Source organism: Rattus norvegicus, chromosome 18 (assembly GCF_021556685.1).
Source record: "Rattus norvegicus strain SHRSP/BbbUtx chromosome 18, alternate assembly SHRSP_T2T, whole genome shotgun sequence".
Lineage (NCBI taxonomy): Eukaryota > Metazoa > Chordata > Mammalia > Rodentia > Muridae > Rattus > Rattus norvegicus.
In genome coordinates, this window is record NC_141551.1 from 17,287,268 (window position 1) to 17,311,199 (window position 23,932).

Here is a 23,932-nt window from a genome sequence, read left to right on the forward strand (position 1 = left end):
TGATAGTGACACTGTTTGGATTTGGACTTAGCCCTTGGATGGGGAGGGCATCTATTATCCATTGTCTCTCTGACAAGTGTCTGGGGAGTTACTATAGGTCTCCGCAGAAACATCCTGGACATCAAGTCCCCTTGTGTGATAATGGCAGTGGAAGAGGCTTCTGGAAAAGCACTGCTGTTTTAAAGGTGCCAAGCTGCCCTCGTAGGCTTCTGGTTTTCAGACACAGCAGGTAAACAAAACAAAACAAAACAAAAAAACTGTAGTCAGGCGTCTCAAAAGAATGAACTGATGAGCAAGACCCCTGGGAAAATGCATGGCATGTGCTTAGGTTGGCGTTTAGGTACTCTTGTCCTTGATATTCTGGGAAGCGTTAAGTCCCCCCCCCCCCAAGCCTCAGGTCATCAAAGAGAAATGCAATTAGGGAAAGATAGTGACAAAGTATTATTCACAGTGACATTTAAGTAGATCTAAAACTTTTTCTCCAACTGCCACTCCATGGCCACAATTATTCCATCCATAGAGAGAAAGAGAGAGAGAGAGAGAGAGAGAGAGAGAGAGAGAGAGAGAGAGAGAGAGAGAGAGAGAACCAGAAAATGGAAGGAGTAACCTGGGGGCAGCAGCTTTTTGTTTCCTTTCTGGTTCTGGAGTGAATGCTTTGCTGTTGATTCATCTCTGAGGGTGTCAGGATGCCCTGCGGTGGGGAAGGTGTTTGAGGACAGATGAGGCCGTTTACCTCTGCTCCTCCTCTCCTCTTTAAGGAGAGATTACATTCTCTCTAGGTACCATATCGTCCTTCTAGCCGTCTACCACCCCCTTCTCTCTGGTACCCACTGAATCACATACAGTTAGACCCACTTTGACTGTTGTGCCTGTAGCTTCCCCTTCTACTTGGTCAGAGAACAGGAATCTAGTCCCTTCCATCACTGTCTCTTCCTGCAACAGAGATGCTCACATATAGGTGTTCAAGACAGTGCTCATTGATAAACTTAACTTGTACTCATTCCTCTGCTCTCTTGGAACAGGGGGCTATAGCCCCAGGTCAACAGTCTGTGGGTGGATTCAGGTCATGTGTGAGAACACAGCAGAGCACAGCCTCCTGAGTTTGCCTGGCTTAGCTCAGAGGCATAACCACTCAGCTGGCCTTGCCTTCATCCAGCCCCTCTGATCTCCCACGGGAAAGGTTGGAGAAAGGACAGGTCTGCAAAGAACTCACTCACTGTGTAGTTAGAGAACGAAGTCACACCAAGCGAAAAGCCCCAGAACAGCATACTGCAACAGATGGTTAAATGTCTTCCAGGCTTGAGGATTTCCACGAGGAGGAAATAGAAAGCAGAAATCATAGAAGTTGAGGGTGAGAAGTGGGAAGAACTAACTGCGAGGTGGGTAGTGGCTTAGAGGAGAGAGAGAGAGGAGCTGCAAAGCAGGGTGCCAGGGTATTCCACTGTAGAGAGCTGGTGAGAGCGGCCTGCTTAGGCCGGCAGAGGGTGTGGGACACAGGTTCAGCGCATCTCCCTTCCGTACGTGTTGTTTGGGCAGAGACTGACTCAAGTGATTGTCCAAGAATAGAGTGCACCCTGAGTCAGGAGAACCCTTGGAGAGGGTGGAGTTGTGGAGACGATGGCAGTCAAGGAAGACTTCCTGGAGAAAGGACTGGGAGGTGGTCTTATGGGAGAGGCCACTTAGCCTGGACTGAGGCAGTGGTTGGAGTGACCCAGGATGGGAGTGAATAGTCGTTCATGGCATTTTTGGCAAACAAGAACAGGCTTCCAGAAGCCCCAATAGACTAGATGGAGGGTAAGGGGGCAGGGTGGGACTTGGAGGTTTAGCCTTTTGTGAGCCGAGCAGTAAGCTCGGAGCTTCCATGCCCTTGAATAATTTGGGAAGGCTCTGTAATATAAAACCCAGTGAAAAAGAGAAAAATAAAACCTGTTCTCATCACCTCTGTTAATTTTAGCAGCATCTTGTCACCACCAAAAGACCTCCTTGTCCTGTTCTAAACCCACAGCAAACCTAGCCAGGGAACCAAATTTATTAGAGGGAAGGAGAAAAGTAGGAGAATGGAAGGCCTGTGTTCGTTCTCCAGGGCTCCTCTGAAGGATAGAAAATCACCAGGGACACTGACTAGTACCAGGACTGGTAGACAAGGGTCTTCTATGCTGTTCTTCTTGCTATCTGAATCTGAAGGACACTCTTCCCTGGTCCAGTGGGGGCTGGGTCTCTCTAGCTGTATTCACTGACAAGCTATGCCTTCAGTCCTTGGTCAACTCCTTTTATAGGCTTTTACCCCAACCCCTCGGTTTTGTTGATGTCAGGCTACCAGTGAAAGAACAGCATGGGAAAAAAGGGATTTCAAGTCTAGGAGGAGACATCTGAATAGTGTGCACGCAGGGTCAGATGCAGCAGAAGGTTACCATTTTCTTAGACTTCAGGTTTCCCTTCTGTAAAATGGGAGCAAGAATCCTTTCTCCAACCCCCTTTCCTTCCTCCTCTTCTATCCCAGAGACAGTGATGTGTCTACATTTTTCATGCAAAAATTTATTATTAAATTAAAATGAGAAAGTAGGGCTTAAGGTATAAACAGGACAGAGGAGAAGGGATATAGGCTTGATGCTCTCCACTGTATAGCATCAACGAGCTAGGAACCAGCTGATTATTTTCCCCAGAGTATGGCTATCTCTTGAAAGAGGACTGTGCCCAGAACTACAGAAGCAGATGTCTTCGCCTGTCAGCTTCAAGTCCTGCCTTTCCCACCGATTAGCTGTGGGACTTGGGGCAGGTTATTTAACGTCTCTGTGGCTCAGTTTCCACATTTGTAAAATCAACAGAGAAATAGAGGCTGGCTGGTAGAGTCACTGTGAAGATTAAATGAGTAAGTGCAGGTAAAGTGTTCAGATCGATGTCTGGACAGCCAATATTATTGGAGCATCACTAACAGGCCACTGGGGGTTGAGGGAATGCTCAAGCCCCTCCCAACTCCTGCAGGACCACAGGGTTGAGCCCTAGAACTAGGTGCCCAGTCTTGAGGTAGATGCGTGGGTGTGCTGACACACTGTATTCTGACTTCCCTATTACACCCCCTGGGGATAGAAATATTTAGGCAGCACAAAGCTGTATCACAGCTTCCGTCTTCTGTGGTCTTGTCCTGTGTACCTGCTGCTAGCACTCTGGACCCATCTTCTTACCTGAGAGGTGTCACAGAAGTAAGTCTTTTTAATTGTGATGCTTTACTAATTAGTTTTTAATTATGCTAATTTATTGTACATGAGCCCTGAGGTTTGCAGGCACTAGTTCACTCGGAAGTTGGAATAGTAGGTTGCATTTGTCACACAAAATGCTGTGGGCACACGTCATTGCAGCATGGCTCATGGTTTCTCTAATACTCTTCAATCAGCAAGTCCTACCTGGGCTTTCTCATCCGAATGTCTTCCCTGGCTGCAAAGCTCCTGCAGTGCATGGTCCTTCATGTAGTAACAGGGGTTAAGAGATTCCACACTGTCAGCCTGGGTAGATAAGGAATGAGAGCTGGGTGAGGTAGGGAGGGCACTGGGTGGGGCTTAGGAAAGTGAGCCTTCACCAGGCCAGGTTTTTAAGGGTGGTTATGTGGGCCCTCAGACTTGCTCACTTTGGTAGAGTTTTCCTGGACAAGCCAGCTGAGACTGGTACTGCTGCAGAAGTGTCCAGTGTTCTGACGTCACATCACAGCGTCGTTATCTACGAAGCTCACATTCGGGAATCATGCAGTGGAGTTTAAAAAAAAATCCCAACACTAAACACACAGTTCTTTTACAAGTATGCTTTTATGTTTTATGCTTTTGTGTTAGGCTACATTATAGCTATTTTCAGCTGCATGTGTCCTGCAAATTACAGGATGAGCACCCTTGGTACAGCTTCTCAAAGGGCCTACAGTCATGCGGTCTGGAAGGGGCAGCAGAAGTTGAAGATGAGGATAGGCATGCATGAGCAGTAGGGGCGGGGGCACAGACAGAGGCAGGCTTGTGTTCTAAGCTGTGTGTATATGTGTGGGGTTGGGCAGAAAGGGCGTCCGGATTTGGACACCATGACCAGGAGTTTATTGTCCAAGGATAACAGACAAAAGCATAAGCAGGACTAAAGAAGGTACCAGGAGTTTGGGAAGGATAAATACAAAAGAGAAACCATCTCTCTCCCAACACATGTGCAAAAGGGTTGGGTCACCCTGTCAGGTTATCCCTTCCGGGTCATTTTCACAGTCAAAGAATCGGGTCCTGCTGCTATAAGGAATATTTCAAAGACCTTCAATTTTAAGGATACTGCATTCTCCTCAGCACTTGCCTGCTTGCGGCCTTCTTTTTAAACAAGTTTCACACCCTTTAAACTGTCCATGAAGAGTTGTGTACACAAATTCTGGTTCCTTGTCCAATGCACCCAGTAATGTAAGTTTGTCTCAGAGTATATACTCTACAAACACAGCTGAACATTTACTGCTTAAAATCTGTATATGAGGCATATATTTCTGTGCTGAATGTATACACACTGATAGGTTCGTGTCTTGTACTTAGGAAGAGACAGCTTGGGTTGGGGACATAGCTTAGTAGGTAAATGTCTGAAGTACATACATGAGAGCCTGAGTTCTGCTCCCCAGCTCTGAAATCAAAATCTTGGTGTAGGAGGGAATGCCTCTTATTCCAGCCTTAGGAAGTGGAGAGAAGTGTATTCTTGGGTTTGTTGGGAAGTCAGTCTAGGCGAGTTACTGGTCTCCAGGTTCAATGACTCAAAAATAAAAATAAAAATTATAATGTACTAGGGTTTAAGAGTTGGATCAGTTGATAAGAACACTCACTGCTCTCTCAGAGGATGGGAGTTTATTTGCCAGCACTCATGTTGGGAAGTCCACAATCTCCTTAACTGTAGTTACAGGGGATTCAGTGCCCTCTTTTGGTTTAGGGAGACACCAATGCATGAACACACACACACACACACACACACACACACACACACACACACACACACATGAAATACTATTACTGAGGAAGACAACTATGACTTGTGCTTCCCATACCTGCCCAGAAAGAGAGAGAGAGAGGAAGGAGGGAGGGAGGGAGGGAGGGAGGGAGAGAGAGAGAGAGAGAGAGGAAAAAGAAGGTGGGGGTTCAGATAGCTCTGTAAATGATGTTCTCAGAGCCTCAGTTTCCTCATAAATACTATAGGGTTGCTTCCTTTGTGGAAGCATTAGAGGAACAATATTCAGTGCCTGTCACATAGCAGGTTCATAACACATGTTATCTATGCTTACAGCCAAATCGAGTGTCTATCCTAGACATGAGCTGGTGCAGAGCACCCACTGAGCACCTGTGCAAAGGCACATGGAGATTTTGTAAGAAAAGATAGTGCAGGCCTCTTTGGAGCAGCCTTCTCAGTGCTATTGGGCAGACGATAACAACTGGGAACCCAGTGTTCCTGCTTCCACCTTGGAGCTAGTGGAAAGAGACTCTAGTAAGGCATGGGAGGGAGATGCAAAGAAGGGGACCAGGGCAAGTTCTCATCCTTGAGGCTTGTACCACCATAGCTTAGAGATTCACACCTATATTCAGACCAGAGAAGGGATTACCCCAGTGTAGACAATCAGAACCCTAGTGTTTAGAGGTCCCCTACCTGACACCTGCATCCTCGGTCTAGGGAGAGTTTTGCCCAAGACCAACTTCCCTTCCTCACTCTGGAGGGTGGGCAAGCTGTATGATTCACTTGCTGGCGCTGTGCCTTCTCATTGAGTCACAGTGTAATTGATCCCTCCTGAGCCAGGTGGCTGCTCTCCTGTGTCCCAAATCAGGAATACTGATCCAGATTGAGTCCAAATTGTAACTGCGAAGACCTGGCTAGAGTGAGTCCATCCTGGATGGTGACTCTGAATCTTTTATAAGGTGCTCCTGAAAGTCTGTCTTTGGAGGAAGTGGGTCTGGTCCCCACTGACCAGATTAGATTTCCTTATTGGCTTTTATCAGTACTGCTGCTGTGAATTAACAAAAGGCATGATTTTTGTCTGGGAATATCCATGAAGAGACACCTAGTCTTTGTGCTTCTAAGACCTGAGAGAAGGGTCATCCGCACATCCTCCAAGGGGCTTACTTGGTCCTGTGGCATCTTTCCTACAGGGACTAAGGAAGTCCCAGGTATTGGGGGGTTCAATCCCTGAATTCCCCCAGTCTGTGGTGAAGAGCAGAGTGAAGCTTGCTTCTCCCAATAGCAGGTCTAGGGTAGGGCCCGTGGGCTCCTGGAACAGCAATGAGGTGCAGTAGAGAAGCACTGACTGTCATGAACGAATGAGGACGTTGCTTTTGCTTCTGTGACAAGTGCATGACCACTGATCTCTAAATGGGCATACAATTCTTCCATTCTAGAGTGGGATCTAAGGGAAAGATAAGGCTCTGAAAGATAATCTGTTATAATTCCTGTCCCCCATTAGCTGGGTTGACCTGGCCGGGGTGCTGGGTTCTTACCTCTTGAAACTATATGCCTGCTCCCAATTCTCAGAGAGTCCCTGCCCTGTTTCACACGCACCCATTCAGGCCACACCCTCTCTGCAATGTCTTTGTCTCACAGCAAACAACAAAGGGAAGGCCTGGGTCCTGACGGAACTCACTGTGGGCTCCTAGGTCACTGCTCCCTCTTTAGACCTCAGTGACTTGTTTTATGTCCCTCATCCTTGATCTGCTATGGCTTGGGGGATAAAGAAGGAATAGGAGAATCTGGTTCCTCAGTCACCAACCTGTCCCCTGTCACCCACATGTCCCTTGCTCTGTCCTGCTCCTGACCCCAGAGCAGCCCCAAGAACACAGAGACCAAACCAGCTGGTACATTCTTCCTCTTCCTCCCCATTAGTTCTTCCAATCACACTTAACAGCCGCCTGGCTTTTGGCCGCAGCATGGTATATAATAACCTGCAATTATTGTCCACTTAAACTGTCCCCAGGGCCTTGTCTGTTGCACTGCCTGGCTTGTACCGCTGGCCTGCTGATTTTCCTGTCAGAGTCAAAGCCAATGGGAAGAAAGTCCCTGACAGGGCCAACCTGACAGCCTGCTTGGCAGCGCACCACAGAGACAGGGCCACTGAGGAGACTACCTCCCGTCACAGTCTTATCTAGCCGGGAACCCCGTGCTTTTAGGCTATTCACAGCCTTTCTCTTCCAGTTCCAGCTCCTTCATACTCAATGCCATTCTTTTAGCCATATTACTTTTGTTTGCCCAACGTATACCAGTCTTTTCTTCTTCTTCCGTATATCCTCCCAATGAAGGCAGTGGCAGTTTACACACAGGAGTGTTGCAGAGTACGAAGGCTTGTTATTTTTTAAAGGCTACAGAAACAAGAAGTGGCAGACCATATTCAAAACACACTTACTTTAACTTCTGCTGGATAACCTTCTCTCACAGTAACAAGTTCTCCACTTCAGTGGTTTTGCTCCAGCCTCCCTCCAACCCCAGGAAATCTGCCTCCACCACCGCAGTGAGAGCCGTCCTGCCGTTTGACTCCTGAAGCATCTCTGCATGCAGAGACATCACTATCACTGCTTACGACTCCTCCTTCTTAACTTTGCCTGCTTGTATTTGCATGAGCATCCCTGGAGCCAAACATTGACTGCCTCTGACAGGAAGCTCAGTCATCTGTGTGGTCAGCCAGTGAACCACGCCTATGTGATGATGGGGAGGATAAAAGATTTCTAGGATGTAGAAAAACATATGGGCCTTGCACCACGATTGGGGGATTGCAGAATCTGAGGGCACCTGTTTTTACACCACCCCATATCTAATAACTAATTAACCAGAGGGGGAAAAAGTGGATTCTGAGGCTCCCTGGTGGGAATGTTGACTGTGGTGTGGTGTGGTGTGGTGGTTGTGGTGGTGGTGTGTGTACACGTACACAGTCCAGAACACAGGGGTGATGGTGTTTGTAAGAAGTGGAGACCATAGGATTGTGATAGGTAGAGTCTCCTGTCTGCCAGGTCAGGGAAAGCCAGGGGCTGGCAGCAGAGTGAGACTCTGAAAAGCACTGTGAGTGGAAAGTATTCCTTCCAGGCTCCAGTTTCACTGGCAATCCCTGTGAAGTAGAGACTCCGGGACATTTTTGGTGAGTCTACCTCATGTTCAGGCCAGTCCCCCCAGCAACGCCCTGAGAACTCTCTCTTCTGGCTCAGAGAGCTTACCACCAGCCACAGCCCTCTTCAATTCTTTGCTTTACAAAGGCTTCTAAACAAGCAGCTTTACTGGAAAGTAGTTCGGGGGCAGCCGGAGGCCTTCTCTGGTCCACAATACTTTACTGGTTAAGTTCAAGGCCGACATGAAGGCAAGCTGCTAAGGGGTTGTCGGGACCTTCTGTCTTCTGTGTCACTAGAGTAGCACGAGGCAGGTAGAGGACTTGTTATCTCAGGGTCACAGAGACAGTGCCCACCCTTTTGCCCCCAACTCCCCCTTTTTGCAATATATAAACTGCCTGCTGGTTGGCTCTTGCCCTTTAGAACTGGATCAAGGCTCTTCAGGAAGGGCCTGGGAAAGGATTCCCTAATAGGGACAGCTACCAGAATAAATGCCTGAGAGAATGGTAGTCACACACTGATCTTCATTCCCTTCAGCTTTATTCTTCTCTCCCTCCCACCTATACCCGGGTGGACCCCCCCCCTCACTTGCTGCTTTAAGGCAACTGCTAAGGTTTGAGTATAAAATGCTTGTATGCTCATGAAGGCTTACATGTTTGAATACCTGATCTCCAGCTGGTGGCACTGTTCTGAGAGATTGTGGAACCTTTGGGAGGTGGGCCTAGCTGGAGGAAGTGAGTTGTGAGTTGGTGGGGAGGGCCATCTGCTTTCAATCCAGACTGCTTCCTGTTCTGTCCAGACTAGAGTAAGCAGCCCTATGCTCCTGATGCTGCAGTCATAACATGCATGTGTGTGTGTGTGTGTGTGTGTGTGTGTGTGTGTGTGTGTCTCCAAGACTTCCATCTTGTCTTCCTGCCTATAGAGGAAATACCAAAGGCATGCACACACATAAAATAAAATTTAAACAACACCCCCTCCTTCCCTTAAGTTGCTTCTTGCCAGGTACTTTGCCATAGCATGTGGAAAAGTATCTCACACTCAACCTCCTCTGGTGTCATCCAATTTGGTGTGAGCAAACTCTACCTAAAGAGGTTCCATGCCCCCAGCCTAGCTGGCCTCTGTGGTACAGGAAGCTTCTTTTGCACATGTGGGTAGGGATCATGGGCTATCCTGCAGTCTTGTTGGGCTATCCTGCAGTCTTGATGGGCTCTACAAGAGGTGTCAACTACTTTCTCCATGATCTCCATTCTAGCCTATAGTCCCTAGGTACCAGGTAGCCACCATGTTCACAGGTGACCTCTGGGTCTAAGTAGCTATGACATCTACCTTCAATCTCTTTAGAGAGGCCCTCTCCCTTTCTTCTAAATGTTCTGGAGCAGACTCTGTCTTCCCTACTCAAAAAAGGCAACCAGAGAGTCTCTAAAATTCTCCCCCACCTAGGCAGAGAGGATGGATGGGAGATGCTAGGGGATGCTTATGTCTAGCTTTCTGCCTAAGCTCACTGCTCTTCGGTACCTTGATGAAACTAAGGCTGCTCACAGCCACCCCCACAGTAGGGAGAGCTCACTCTGAAGCTTTGCGTTTCCTTTGAAATCAACCACCTTCTTCTCCCATACTGCCTATGCATAGCTCTTCATGGTTCCTTCTGAAATAGAAGGATGAAGCTGCCTGGTGTGTAGCTCCTTACCTGACCTTCCCTTCCTTTTATTTAGATCAGGACAGCTTCTGAATGTCTTTCCCCAATGTAGAGGACATTAGAGAATGGTCCCATAGTGCTGTGTCCCATAGCTCTATATGGGAACATGGAACATGGAGACTTGAAAACTAATGCCCTGGAGAGCCCTGTGGTAGATCAGAATTGTCAATCTGCTTAAAAATATAAATGAAATACTTTTCAAGGAGGTAATACAGCAAATCTTGATCATCTTGATCATCCTTAAGGACGAGAGCTTGACACGTTAAAGCCCTTTATTTGTTAAGTGTTTAGGCTACTTGCAAAGATCATCCCCAAGTACCCCAAGAGGGGACTGAGTATGGGTGTGGCTGACAGTCAATATGTGTGTATGCTATGTCACTTAAGAGATGTGTGCTGCACAGCTTCACTTACCTCCTCTGTGTTTGCAGGTTGCTTGTCCGTGATCAGCAGGGATGCAGGTGTGTATGTGTCTACATACATCTTCTACATATTGTATTTTCTTTGTGTTTGCTAATACTTTAAAGCCTCTGGGGGTGCTCTATAGATACAGAAATACCATTTGAGAATCAGGATTTCCAAGCTGAAAGGTACCCTAGGCATTTTCTAATCTTCTTTTCTCATTTTATTCTTAATTAGCAGCTGGAGAGGAAGTGATTTGCTCAGGGTCAGATGTATCGATCAATCAATCAATCAATCAATCAATCAATCATTCAATGAATCTTCAATCCTCCTCCTCCTCTAGTATACTCTTTTGCTTACCAGTCTGTCTGTTTCTTTTCCTCTCTGTCCTTCTCTGTATCCTCAGCCAGAGAAGATCCTGACAACCGGTGAGGATGCTGCTTTCAGGAAGACTGTTAGAAGTTGCACAGGGCCATGGAGGTGGGGGGCAGGCTCAGCAAGTACCAGTCTTTCCTGTAAATCTGGAGTCCAAGAAAGCAATGCTTTGTTCTCTGGATGGAGCATGGAGGAAGAAGAGAGAGGCCTGGCTCCATTGTTACAAAACCCGTTTCAGCCTGCTTCTTTTTTCCCTGGGTCCTTCCTTCCATGAGTTGGCTTGGCCAACTCAAGTGGGAAGAAGGAGGTGGCCCAGTGGCATTCTTCCTTTCAGCATTCCTTCCTCCAACTCTAGCATTTAGACTCTGCTTCAAATACCTTTTTAGGGAAGGAATACGTGCTATTTGTCTTGCATCTCAAAGGCACAACAAAACCCTCTCTCTAATTCTTCTCCGCTGATGCTGGAGCTTGGCACTCAATTCTAGATGACAGAGTAGAAGTAACTGACTGATGTCATTTTTCCATGGAGGTACAGAGTTTGGAATGACCTCAGCATTCTCTTCTTTACTCCCGCACTCACTGGAGAAGTCTGCTGTCCACATTCCAGAAGGTTCTCCAGTATGTGTAGTTACCTTTGGCAGAAGGGATCTCATCCCTTCATATGGCAGCCACCTGCTTCAGGAAATCTGAATTTCTGTCCCTAGCAACAATTCCTTGTCTCACGCCTTTGCTTTGCCATAGGGTTGGAAAGAGGCAGCTGCTGTCTTTCCTTGCTCTCTGTATTTTGGTCCCTTTGGTTTGTAATACTATTAGAGCTGTTTCCCTCACACTTTGTCCATGTCATCAAAGACATTAAACTCACCAGTGGCTTCTTCTTGTAGTTCTAGTAGCCATCTCTAGTCCTCCTCTGAATATTGTCAGCCACTGCCTCTTTGAAGGAGTCTCCTCTTCCAAGAAAATGGTTCACTTTGTCCATCTGCCACTTCCCACAGTGTCTTCGTTGGAAAACCCTTTCTTCCCACAGTTCTTAAATATTGGGGCCACCCTGGTTCTGTCCTTGAGCTTTTCTTCTTTTCAGGCTTCACCTGCTAATACAGGGATTAATCCTCTATACTTTGATAGTTTGAATCAGCATGTCTACTCTCTTCTTTCTCACAAGTTCTAGAATTCTCCATGATAAGAAACTCAGGTTCATACCATGAAAGAAAGTCTTTCTTCCACTATTCATCATCATCATCATCATCATCATCATCATCATCATCATCATCATCTCTCTCTCTCTCTCTCCTTCTCTCTCTCCCTCTCTTTCTCCCTCTCCTTCCTTTCCTCCCCCCCGTGTATGTGTGTGTGTGTGAGTGAGAGAGAGATGCACATATGTATGAATGTTCATATATGTATAGACATACATGAATGTATGTGTGAGTGTATTTGTATACATATATGTGTATGTGTGGAAGTCTAAAGTGGCAGGGCCTCTTGATGAATTTGGAACTCAGCAATTTCTGATAGCCAGAGTCTGTGCCTCCTGAGTGCTGGGATTATAGGTGGCTGCCACATCCACAAGGCATTTGTGTAGTTTCTGGGCATCAGAACTCAGCTCCTCACATTTGCATGGCAAGTACTTTATCCACTGAGTCATCTCCCCAATAACCAAACTGCTTGTTTTGAGGAGTGGTCTGATCATCTAAGCCAGAACAAGGACTTTCCTGGCCACATCTTTTTTCTTATTTTAGAGGCCAATATCACTGAGACCTGCGAACTCCATCCCAACTTTATCTTTCTCCCACTAACTCATTCTGCTCCACTGGCTTGCCAGTCTGCTGAATGGTCTCTTTACTCTTGTTCCTTCTGTATCTGACCCACATACACTTGATTCTGGGCACAGAATGGAATTTCTAAAACAGTCTGGCCTTCCAGTTCTATCTTCAACAGCTTTCAGAGGCTCCTTGTTGTCTCCAAGGCAGAGCTCACTTTCACCCACTTGTATTTCTTTTGACCAGATGGGTCCCATTTGCCTTCATTTTTGGACCCTTCTTTATCTCCCATTTTCTTCTTTTTGTTCTGGATAAAGCATGTGCTTTATGTGTTATATGCTCATTCTCTCTGCTCTTATTGGCTTATAAATACCCTACATATCTTCCAGGAACGCACTCCTACTTCTTTGCTAGTTAACTGGCATTCAGTGGTCACCGCTGCTGACATCAAGCCTGTAGGGAGGTGTCTCTTGTCTGACCTCATAGGCAAGAGATGTGTAGCCTTTGTGTGCCCTGAGGAAATCTGCCCTTACCACCCATTTACATAATTGTACTTGCTAATTGCTTGCTGCTAATTCCTTTCTCTACCCCAGTAGACCCCAAGCTCCTTGAAGGGTAAGTTTCTGATTCGTTTCTTGCTCAAGTCTGAACACCTAGTGCCCGACACTGGTGTGCTCAGGCAATGCTCACTGACTAATTAAGTGACTGAAGAATGCCTGGACGTCAGTGCCAGTGGAATCTTGATTATGTAACATAGTATTGGAGTGTTGAAGGCTGTCCCCAATATGGTAATGACCCAATTGATGGCTTGGGTTTAAGAAGGTTGGCAGCGGAGCTGCATGCAGAATGGAGTAAGCATGGAGCTAGCTAGCAGGGACGGGGGCTGAGGTGCATTTTCCACTCCCATCCCATATGCTTCCCATGGAGTCCAGGAGATAGAGGCAATTCATGCATAATTGAAAGCAAACCAAATCCAAGAGTGGGTTTATAATAAGCCTGTCGCGAAACTGTGAAATGACCTCACCCTACTTTGGGGAGGCAATCATCCACTCTGTTTTCTAAACCTGGTCTGATTGCTTTCCTCGGTTCTCATCCACCTCCTACAAAGGCTGAGTGTAGAAGAGGATGGTGGTCTCTGTTTGGGATGGATGATACTCCTATCTTATTACTACCATTAATCTCTGAAATACATGTATAGCTTTCTGATGACTTGTCTGGAGGTTTTGACCCCTGGGAAGAAGAAAATTACAGCCGGAAGAGTCCAAAAATGGACCAGGTTTTTAAAAGTTCAGACTGGCTAAATTGGTAGCTTATCCCAACTCTAATTTCTAGGCTAGGAACAAAGAGCATCCTCACATGACTCTGTCTCCCCTGACCCATGCTCTCCAGCACAGTGATAAGCAGGGGTGTGCTGTTTTGCTCTTTGTTATACTGGGTTCTGCCCCATCTCTCTAAAGAAATCTTATAAATCATTGATGAGAATATTTCTATTTTTGTCTTAAATATCCCAGCCAAGAAAGCCTCATGAACACTTTCCAAATCAAAAGCTGGCATTGCGTGATGCTTCCTCATTGATGGCAGGCTCATTTCATTGTTTTTTCCCCCCACTTTTGGCTCTGCTGTTGGTGGCGACGGTGCCAAGACTGAGCCCGAGGGTGTGGAGGCAGGGCTGCTTCTGAGGCTGAACTCTACGTGGCCTTTCCCTCCTCCCTCTGTCTGTCACGCACTCCTCTTCCTATCTGATATGAAAATTGGTGTTTGTTTTCAGGAAGGATTGTTCCTACCATCTCTCTGCCTCTGTAACCCCCACCCCATCCTGTGCCTAGACAGTCAACTCAGCAGACTACCAACTTGCACATACAAGGCTCAATGAAAAAGTTACCCTACTACATGGCACATGCCAAATGACATTTGGTCGTAAAGACCACGCCCCACTTGTTCCCCACTATAATTGCTATTAGTAAGGGGAGGTGATTGGCACATCAAAAACAATCCATTGCTGCATTGAGTAAATGAGTGAAACAGAGGGCCTAAAGGATTTGCACATTGCATGCCTGTTAGGTCTCTTCCACTCCCAAAACCCTCTAGACTTGCTGCCTAAAGGTGGTTTGACAGAGCTTTTCTGAGACTTGAAAATTATGCCTTATTGAGAAGGTAAGATGAAGCTAATGCCCTTTTCCTAATGATTTCCAGTTTGTTGGGTCTGTCTCTTAATTTGGCTTCTCAGCTCTCATATACTTATTTGATATTACCTGTCCTTTGCTTATGAATTGTTTACTTTAGTGTGAACTCTATAATCCAAGTAAGTCCTGTTTTTCAGACCAGAATAGAAATACATGGAGGAAAAAAGGTGTCCATTAAATCTGCAGTCAGCCGTGCAGACTCCATTCAAGAGGCATTTAGCACAGGGTTTTTAAATAGCTCACCGAGAGATCAGGGCTTGACTCTGAGACTATTTTAATTTTGAATCTTTTAATTTTTTACATTTATTTATTTACTTAATATGGGTGTATATGCATTTACTGCTGTGAATCTGTGGAACTCAGAGGACACCTTGATGTCCTCTCTTTCTATTGCATGGGTCATAGAGATTGAATTTAGGTTATCAGGCTTGGTGTTGAATGCCTTTGCTCATGAAGCCATCTGCTTTAATTTTTTTAATAGTGCAGGTTAGAATCTGAGTACATGAAGTAATAAACAGTATATTTACAACATTTTTTAATAAAGATCATGGTTTCTTTTTTTTTTTTCCTTTTTTTTTTTTTCGGAGCTGGGGACCGAACCCAGGGCCTTGCTAGGGCCTTGCTCTTGCTAGGCAAGCGCTCTACCACTGAGCTAAATCCCCAACCCAAGATCATGGTTTCTATACCTCTTCTCTGACAACCCAAAGTGTTATGGATTTACATACCTTATTTAATTGCATAGGTATGCAGCAATAAAATGTTAGATAAATCAAAATTATCCAAGAGACTGGGCAATTTTTATTATGTCTTTGTAACAATGAGATGCTTTAGAGAATTCATTCTTTGGTATTTTGATGACTGGGGAGGTGGCACACATTGTCCTAACTTATGTGCCTATGGGAAGTGAGAGAGGAAAACAGTGGAGCTGCCTGGATTGGACCTCACCATGACCATAAGTGTCTGCACAAAGGAGTAGAGAGTGCCAGGGGAGGTGGGTGTAAGCCTTTAGTCCAAGTCCTAATACAAAACCCTGAATACACTTTGCTCTCAGACGAATTGCTTCCCCTCAGAGACCGACTCTCGTCTCCTGCAGAAGGTGGCATTTGGACCAAGTGTTGAAGGAGAAGGCTGATCTTACAAGCCAGGATTGTGCCTGATACCTAAAAAGTGTTCAGCAAATGCTGTTGGCAACCTAAGAAGAGACTTGTGTTCCCGGCAGACGGGAAGAGTGAGACAGGGGAAGCAGGAGGACCAAGCTCATTTGGGATGTGGTGAGTCATATTTTGGGAGTTCATCACAAGCCTGGGGTGTCTGAGCCAGTATCTGAGGACAGATCTGGTTGTCTGGTGGTGGCTGAGTGTGAGAGTCCTTGAATTGAGCTGAGGATTTTAGACTTTAATCAGAAGGCGATGGAAATCCCTGAATGTGTTGGAGCAAAGACAAGGCACGATCTAATGTCGGTGAGAGGCTGTGTGGGATGGTAAGGGCTGGGAGCAGACTGAGCTTCCTGATTGCGAGTAGTAGAGTCATGAAGCACATGAGTGGCCAAGTAGTAGTGAGTGGCAGAGGGCGTTTGTGAAGACAGAAGGTACAATGCTGGGGGCTACCTTCATGATATTTTTTTTTTCTTCCCTGGGAGCCTCCACTTCTTTTTGCTTTCTTCTGTCAGCCTGTGTTCCATAATATCAGTCCCTTCAGGGGTCTGGCACCTACACCTCCCTCCAGAGGACACTCTCATTCATTTGACTTGAGGCTGAAGAATGTGGATATATTTGTTAAGAATCTCTCTCTCTCTCTTTCTTTCCTTCTTTCTCTCTCTCTCTCTTTCTTTCTTTGTTCTTACTTGATGTCTTCTTATGGTCCAAAATGACTTGAGTTATCCAGTGTGATTGTATGTAAACGTGTGTTTCCCCCACACATTGGGCCTACAATTTTATAGGCAGTGAGGAGAAAGTCTATAGGATAGTTGACCTGGACTTGAGTCTGACTCTTTCACCTGCGTGATACATGCCAACAGGCAGTTTCTTATCTGCCTCGAGCTTCAGAGTCCATACCCATGGAGCTTGTATGAACACAGCCTAATTGTGACTTTATTGTCTGGGTTAAATAAGATCACTCCTGCTGAATGCTTGGTCTACTACCCGAGCATGGGAGCCAGCCACGCAGTCAATCAACACCACTATTGCTATTAGTGCTTCTTTAGGCATTAGTGGTCGGAGTGGGAATCCTACCCTTCCTAAGCCCTTATCAGTTCAGCCTGCCTGTGGCTACTTGCATGTTTTCTTGTCTGTTTCCTAGTGTTCTTCCCCTCTAATCCTGACCACCTTACAAGCGGATGTAGAGAGTACCAGTAGGTGATACAAGTATCTACATTTATACCTCAGACAAAGTCATTTGCTTTCCCCTATAAAGACTTGGAAGACAACTCAAGACCTGACCTCTTCCCTCAGGGATTTGCCCTGGGGAAGGGGAGGCAGAATAAACTAAAGGAGACATGAGGACAATGAGGCAATGCTATGATGTACTAAGGATAGGCATGTGCCCATTGGGAGCAACAACCCTGTAAGGGTAGTAGAGTGATGGCAATGGACTCTCCGAACTCTCTGGGCAGCTCCCTGACAACTTCCCTGTCATCCTCAGCCAAGAGAAGGAGAGGTGACACCTTGAACCCATGGAGTCAGGAAATCCCTGACATTGAATACTTTTCTTCAAAGGGAAAAATAAGAATAATAAAATATTGAATACAACTATCTGAATGTGTGAATGCTATGAAGTCACACCATGGGCATTTGTCCCCGTTGAAGAGGAAGCTGGCAGTGCTGGGACGTATCAGTCATGAGATTTGCAGCTCCAGTGCCTGTCACTGTAAAAATCAGTCATAAATAAAGCAGAACTTAGACCTGGCTATCCTGAGGGACTTAGACGTTTAAACCAGGACAAAGTTTAATTTGGAAAGTTGCTGCATTCTTAAACACTTCACTGTCTTCCAATGGAGTTGCTTTCTCCAGCTGAGAAGCAAAGAGTAGTCATGGCCTCAGAGTCTAGCACTGGAATGGGCAGATGAGGACCCTCCTCAGGAAACTACTTTTAGAATCAAGATCCCCTGGTGCCAAATTAAATGTCTAAGGAAGATGGAAGTTGACTCTCACTTCTGTTATTTCATGCATTGGGTTCCCTGTGCATGCTTACTTGCACGTGTGCGTGCCCATGTGTATGCATGTGTGCATGCATGTGTGCATGTGTGTGTATGTGCATATTCATGTTCTTGCATGTGTTCCCATTTGCATAGTCAGCTATGTGCACAAATGTTCAGAAAACAGAGGTTGATGTGGATATCTTCTCCAGCTGCCTTTTCTTCTTTCCTTATATATTGAGGCAGTGTCTCTCTCGCTTGATTTGGTTGGTCTAAGGGATCCCCTGTCTCCACCCCCCAAAGCACCTGGATTTTGGACGCACCTTCATATACAGGAGTTTGCGGTCCCGAGCCTGGTTTTCCAAGGCTCTTACAACAACTGTTGGTAGTGTGCTGTGTACTTCAAGTCCTTGCCAGTCACGGCCAAGTTATGGAAACCAAAATAGTCATGTCTCACCTGCTTTGAGCTTTCATAATTTCCCGCTGTATTACCAAGAATACTTGCGAATCAGCAGCTAATGAACTCAGGCGCAGAACAGGTGGGTCGTATCCATGCATAGAATCAAGGAAGCATTAGGTATTAAAACAAGGAAAGGCATCAACTCTGACAGTGGCTTAGTCAATGGTGCTAGATAGAGTCCTGCAGACCTGTCTGGGCTGAGACTTTACAGGAAGATAGGGTAATCTTAGAAGAATAGCCCCTATTTGAAAGTCAGTTGTCTGTTCAGCTATATAAATTTTGCCCCTGTAGGAGCAGAAAAAAGTTATTGTCTTCTTCTTTTTCTAAAGCCATCAGGAACTCAGGAAAAAAGGAAACACATAGCTTATTTTTAGCCCTTGTTTTTCAATAATATTGTTACTTAAAACATTTATGAATATAAATAGTTATTAATTATAAATTGTGGATAATACATGCATAGCGATGTGAGAGCCTCTGTAGAAAGTAAAGAGAGCTTCATTTTTAAAAAGCTCATCTTTTTAAAGAATTTACATCCATTTTAGATTCCTGAGGAACTTGCCAGGAGACCCGTGAAGGGCCGTTATCTGAAACTGCCTAGACATGCTTTCTCCATGTTTCCCATCTAGTCAAATGCTTAAACAATTCTATGGGCTCTTTTCTTCATTGCTTATGCTGTCTCTAGCTGTGCTCTAACTAACACCGAACTAAGGATTGCATTTTTCTCTCTCCTGACTTAGATTTAAATCTTGCAATCACTGCTGGGAAGTGAGCTGTATCATCTTGAGAAATCAGACCACAGAGACCAGCCTGCAGCTGGCAGCCTGGGTCATCTCTAATCACTTAACCCTTTGTACCAAAGGATGGCTGGGAGCAGTGGATTCCTACTCTAAAATATGCTACTGTGCATTTTATCAAGGAACTCTGGAGAGCTACAATGAAATGGTGTGCACAGCAAATCCTCCTAGACGGACTTGGTGCCTGTGTACATGACTGATACTATGTATCTCTCCATGTGATTCTTTTCCTGTTGTTTTCTGCTAATGTTTGAGTGCACATATGACTGCGGTACAAATCTGTATGTGTTTTCATTTTATTTATTTATTTATTTATTTATTTATTTATTTATTCTTCACTCATATAATAAATCCCCACTGTAGTCTCTCCTCCCTCCCCTCTTTCTGGTCCACCCCCACCCCCCTTCTCTCTCAGATCCACTGTCTTTCCATTTTCTTTCAGGAAACAGTGAGACTTTATACCGTCTCTTCTGTGCCTGTGCTGATGTGTGTGGCCATAGTGTGCCTTTAGGAAATTATTCCTGTGTCATAAAGGCTATCAAGGCTACTCAAGGCGGCCATAGAAAATTGCTTGAAATAACGGCTGAAATGATTTTTCCCCATATTTATACCTGGGTACGAGCACCACCCTACTCATGTACTTGGCTGGCTGTGCACTTTTCTTTGGTCAGTGGTGTTTACCAGATGAGACTCAGAGACCTAATAAAAAATGTATATTTAAAACATTATGTATATAAGCCTCTCTCTCTCTCTCTCTCTCTCTCTCTGTGTGTGTGTATGTGTGTATGTGTAAGTGCAGGTAGCAGCAGAATTCAGCAGAGGAAATCAGATACCCTGGATTTGGAGTTACAGACAGTTGTGAGCTGTCTGACAAGGGTGCTAGGAACCAAACTTTGGCTCCCTGAAGACTATCAAGTGATTGTAATAGCTGAGCCATCTCTCTAGACTTCTTCTGCAGTTTTTAGGACTCTGACCAACCACAAATGTCATTGTACCAGAGCTAGGTATATCCTAGCATAGCTGAACTGTCACCAGATCACCAACTGTCAGCTATTATGATGAGGCTATCTTAGACCTAAGCTCCCATCCCATCTAAAGGCTATATGGCATAGATGTGTGAGACCTGGGGGTTCCCACAAAAGAATTTCCAACAGCTATGTTCAGGGGATTGTAACAAATGATTAATATCTCACATCATTCATTTTTGGGGTGGTTTGCCACACTAAAAAAAAAATCTAACAAACCTATAAAGTTAGTAATGGGAGGGAAGTCTCTGTCAGAGGAAAGAGTGTTGGTGAGAATTTGTGGGTATGAATTCTAGGAAGATATGTAATGCCATGTGTAAATATTTATGATCCTGGTTGTACCGTATGAGTTAAAGAACAGAATATGGTTCTATTAATTCTCAAGCAGAGATTTGCACATTAATGAGACATGTTCTCACAGAGGTCCACAGTTCAGTGCACTCCACCGCTACTTGACTGAAGAACTGAAGGGTTTTTACAATGTTCTTTCTGTTGCTAATAACACAACACCAGAGGCTGAGTAACTTAGAGCGAAAAGAGACTGGTTTAGGCTCATGATGCTAGTCCAAGGTTGAGGGCAACATCTGGTGATAGACCCATGGCTAATAAAATGTTAAGATGGATGAGGACAGCACACAGCAAGAGATGGAAAGCTTACATGCACTTGCACACATGCACACACACACACACACACACACACCCCTGTATGTTCACTCCTCTCTCTTATTCAAGTTAATGACTCTATTTAATCTTGATCATTTTCCAAAGTCTCCCCTCTAAACATGGTTGTTGGATTAAGTTTTTTTCAAGGTTTTTTAATTTGTATGTGTTATATGTACTTGTGTGTGCTTATGTATGGAGGCATGTGTGTACAGGTATGTAGATACATATGTTCGTGTGGAGGCCAGAGGTAGATGTCGGGTGTCTTCCTCTATCCATCTCCATTAAAAAAGGGTTTGGTTCTGAATCTAGTGTTCACCTATTTGATTTGGCAGGATCAACTGGCCAGCACTAGTTATCTTTCAGTGTTGAACTTTCTTCAATCTTGGTTTCACAGATATGTGGAGTTCATGTGTGGAATGGAGGAGACCCGTCTTCTTGTCTTCTCCAGTGCATAATGCTATAGCCTGCATACTTCACTCAAGGCTCATCTCCCTCCTACATCTCTGTCACACAGAATGGTGTTTGTCTGAGCCCTCTCCTAGTCAGTCTCTAAGGGTGGGCATTTGCTTATCATCAGTCACCTTAGAGCTTACTCAAGCATCCTGAGCCATTGAAAAGTAGTGCCTATAAAATGAGGCTCCGTAAAGAATTGTATTCGCTTCCCTGCCTGAGGCCTGCCTTTCGGGTGTTAGCCATCTCTTTGGATAACTGGCTCTAGGGATGATTGCTCTTCTCCAGGGAGACTGCATGTACTTCCAGGGATAAGACCTTTGCCTCTCCTACCACGCTATGTTATCACGATATAATCATCAGCTCATTCTATATTGCTCTCTTTATTATAAAGAAGCAGATTTTGGGTGGGAAGATTCTGAGTGTGTTTGTGGGTGGCTGCGATATCTTCTATATCCATTTATCTCTGATAGATGTTTGAGTTGATTCCAAGTCTTGCCTGTTGTAGTTAGTGCTTCTATAAACATGGGGGTGGCGAGTATTTCTTGGATACACCAATTTGTTTCTTTGGGTCTACACCACTAAAGGGCTCCTGGATCATATGGTAACTCAATTTTTAATTTTTTGATGAATCACTGTGATATGTTCTGTAATGGTTTTGTGATTATTGATTTTAAATTGCCTTCTTTTTGTTTTTGAATTCCCAGGGACCTTCCTCCAATCTAGGTTTCACAGATATGTGGAGTTCATGTGGGGAATGGAGGAGACCCGTCTTCTTGCCTTCTCCAGTGGGGTAATGCCGTAGCTTGCATATTTCACTCAAGGCCCATCTCCCTCCTACATCCCTGTCACACAGAATCTGTCTCTGTGGGTTCCGTGTCCTTTTGTGTTGTCAGGGGGCTAGTACCACAGTATCACTGTTATACTATAACAATAATACAAATATTATAAAATTTGATATAGGTGGTACAATTTCTTCATGTTCCTTTTAGTTTTGTCTTTGAACAATTTTGGTCTTTTTATTCTTTTGCATGGATTTTGGGGTCATTGTGTATAGCCTCATTAAAAAAATGCCAACCCTGGGGCTGGGGATTTAGCTCAGTGGTAGAGCGCTTGCCTAGGAAGCGCAAGGTCCTGGGTTCGGTCCCCAGCTCCGAAAAAAAGAAGCAAAAAAAAAAAAAAATGCCAACCCAAATTGAATTGTAATTGTACTGAATTTATATATTAAGTTGCATTCAATGTATGTATTGTGTCATCATGCATTTCCAACAATGATTATAGTGCATTTACCTATCTGTTTTGTTATTTCATGATTTTCATTAACATTGTGTCTTTGTAGATTAAAAATAATTTTTCCCTTTAACTGCGTCATCATGTCTGGCCTTGGTGGGAGAAGATGTGCCTAGTCCTGAAGTAACTTGATGTGACCGGGTGGGTTGATACCTGGTGGGGGAGGTGGGGCTCTCCCTTCTCAGAGGAGAAGGGTAGAGTTGTGTGAAGGGGGCATCAGGAGTAATTGGAGAGCTGTGACTGAGACGTAAACTAAATAAATTAATTAAAAAATATTTAAAAAATAAAAAAATAAATTTTTTTATTTAAAAATATTTATTTTTATTTATTGAATGTTTTGCCTGCATGTGTATATGAACCATGTTCATGTTTGATGCTTGTAGGAATCTGAAGAGATTATTAGATTACCTGTGATTAGAGGTCCAGGTTTTTGTGACCCACTATGTGGGTGCTGGGAACTGAACCCTGGATCCTCTGCAAGAGAAACCAGTATCCTAATCACAGACTCATCCCTCTAAACGCAGAAGTTTTGTTCTTAAGAAGTTTATGCTTTTGAAGCCTGATGTGGTGGCACTTGCCTTAATCCCAGCACTTAGGAGTCAGGGGTAGGGAGGTCTCGGTGAGTTCAAGGCTAGTTTGCTGTACATAGTTGGGTGTTAGGACAGCCAGGGATACATAGAGAGATCATATCTCAAAACAAAGAAGCAAAACAAAACAAATTCTATGTTTTTGATTTCCTTTTATTATTTACTCAAGTAGGTTTACAGAGACAACTTTCTTAGCTTTTAAAGATTACCATTTGTGCATAAATCAAGATGTCACTGGTGAGTCTGTCTTAGTTGTATACTAGTCTTGTCTAGAGCCATGTGAAAAATTATTATTTCTTCTAACAAAAACATACTCTACAGATTCCCAATGGATGTATGGAGTTACATTATGACAAAGGCACCCCGGTTTCAAGACATATAAAGCAGAGTGATGAAAAGCAGACAAAACAAAAGATACCTTCATTTTTGCGTGTGAATAGATATTAATTTCTAAGTATGTAAATGTATACTAAAAGCAAAGATAGTTGAAAACTTCTTTTTAATTCTTGTATTCTTTTAGTCATGATGTTATTACTTACAATGACATGTGGTAAAAATGCTGTCTGCAATGCTGAGAAAGCTATGTGGTAATTCTTTAGTTATCTTTGAGCATATCCCTTTATTTCCTTGACACATTTAGTCACTCTTCCCATCCCACTATCCATCCACCTGCTATACCAGGAAAAAGGGCACGAGAGCATCAGGGTCAAGCCATATTATACCACTAGCAGGAAAGAACTGTTTTTTCAGCCAAGTCCAACACTGTCACAGTCCCATTGTCTTTGCTCGGGGTCATCACATGGCATGTTATGAAGGGCAAACTTCCAGGTGGGTATTTTAACTCTAGTCTACAACGTTCTCCTCCTCCCTTTTTTTTTTTTTTTTGGTTCTTTTTTCCGGAGCTGGGGACCGAACCCAGGGCCTTGCGCTTCCTAGGCAAGCGCTCTACCACTGAGCTAAATCCCCAACCCCCTCCTCCTCCCTTTTAAAGATATATAGATAACAAGCTTCATTAAAATTATCCCATGTAAAAATGACTTTCAAAATGTGTTTGGTGTGC

The 23,932-nt window shown here is 44.6% G+C and overlaps 1 protein-coding gene and 1 long non-coding RNA gene across 2 annotated transcripts in view; one reads left to right on the top strand and one right to left on the bottom strand.

The window, feature by feature from the left end:
* Positions 1 to 19,626, bottom strand: part of Celf4 (CUGBP, Elav-like family member 4) — a 307,752-nt gene extending 288,126 nt beyond the window's left edge. Inside the window, 1 exon segment of the mRNA NM_001401250.2 lies at positions 19,597 to 19,626. The gene's annotated coding sequence lies outside the window, so the exon portion shown is untranslated.
* Positions 15,562 to 22,358, top strand: LOC120098197 (uncharacterized). Its single transcript, XR_015642831.1, has 2 exons — positions 15,562 to 15,741; positions 21,703 to 22,358. It is a non-coding gene; the product is annotated as an uncharacterized LOC120098197 (long non-coding RNA).
* The last annotated feature ends 1,574 nt before the right edge of the window (positions 22,359 to 23,932 follow it).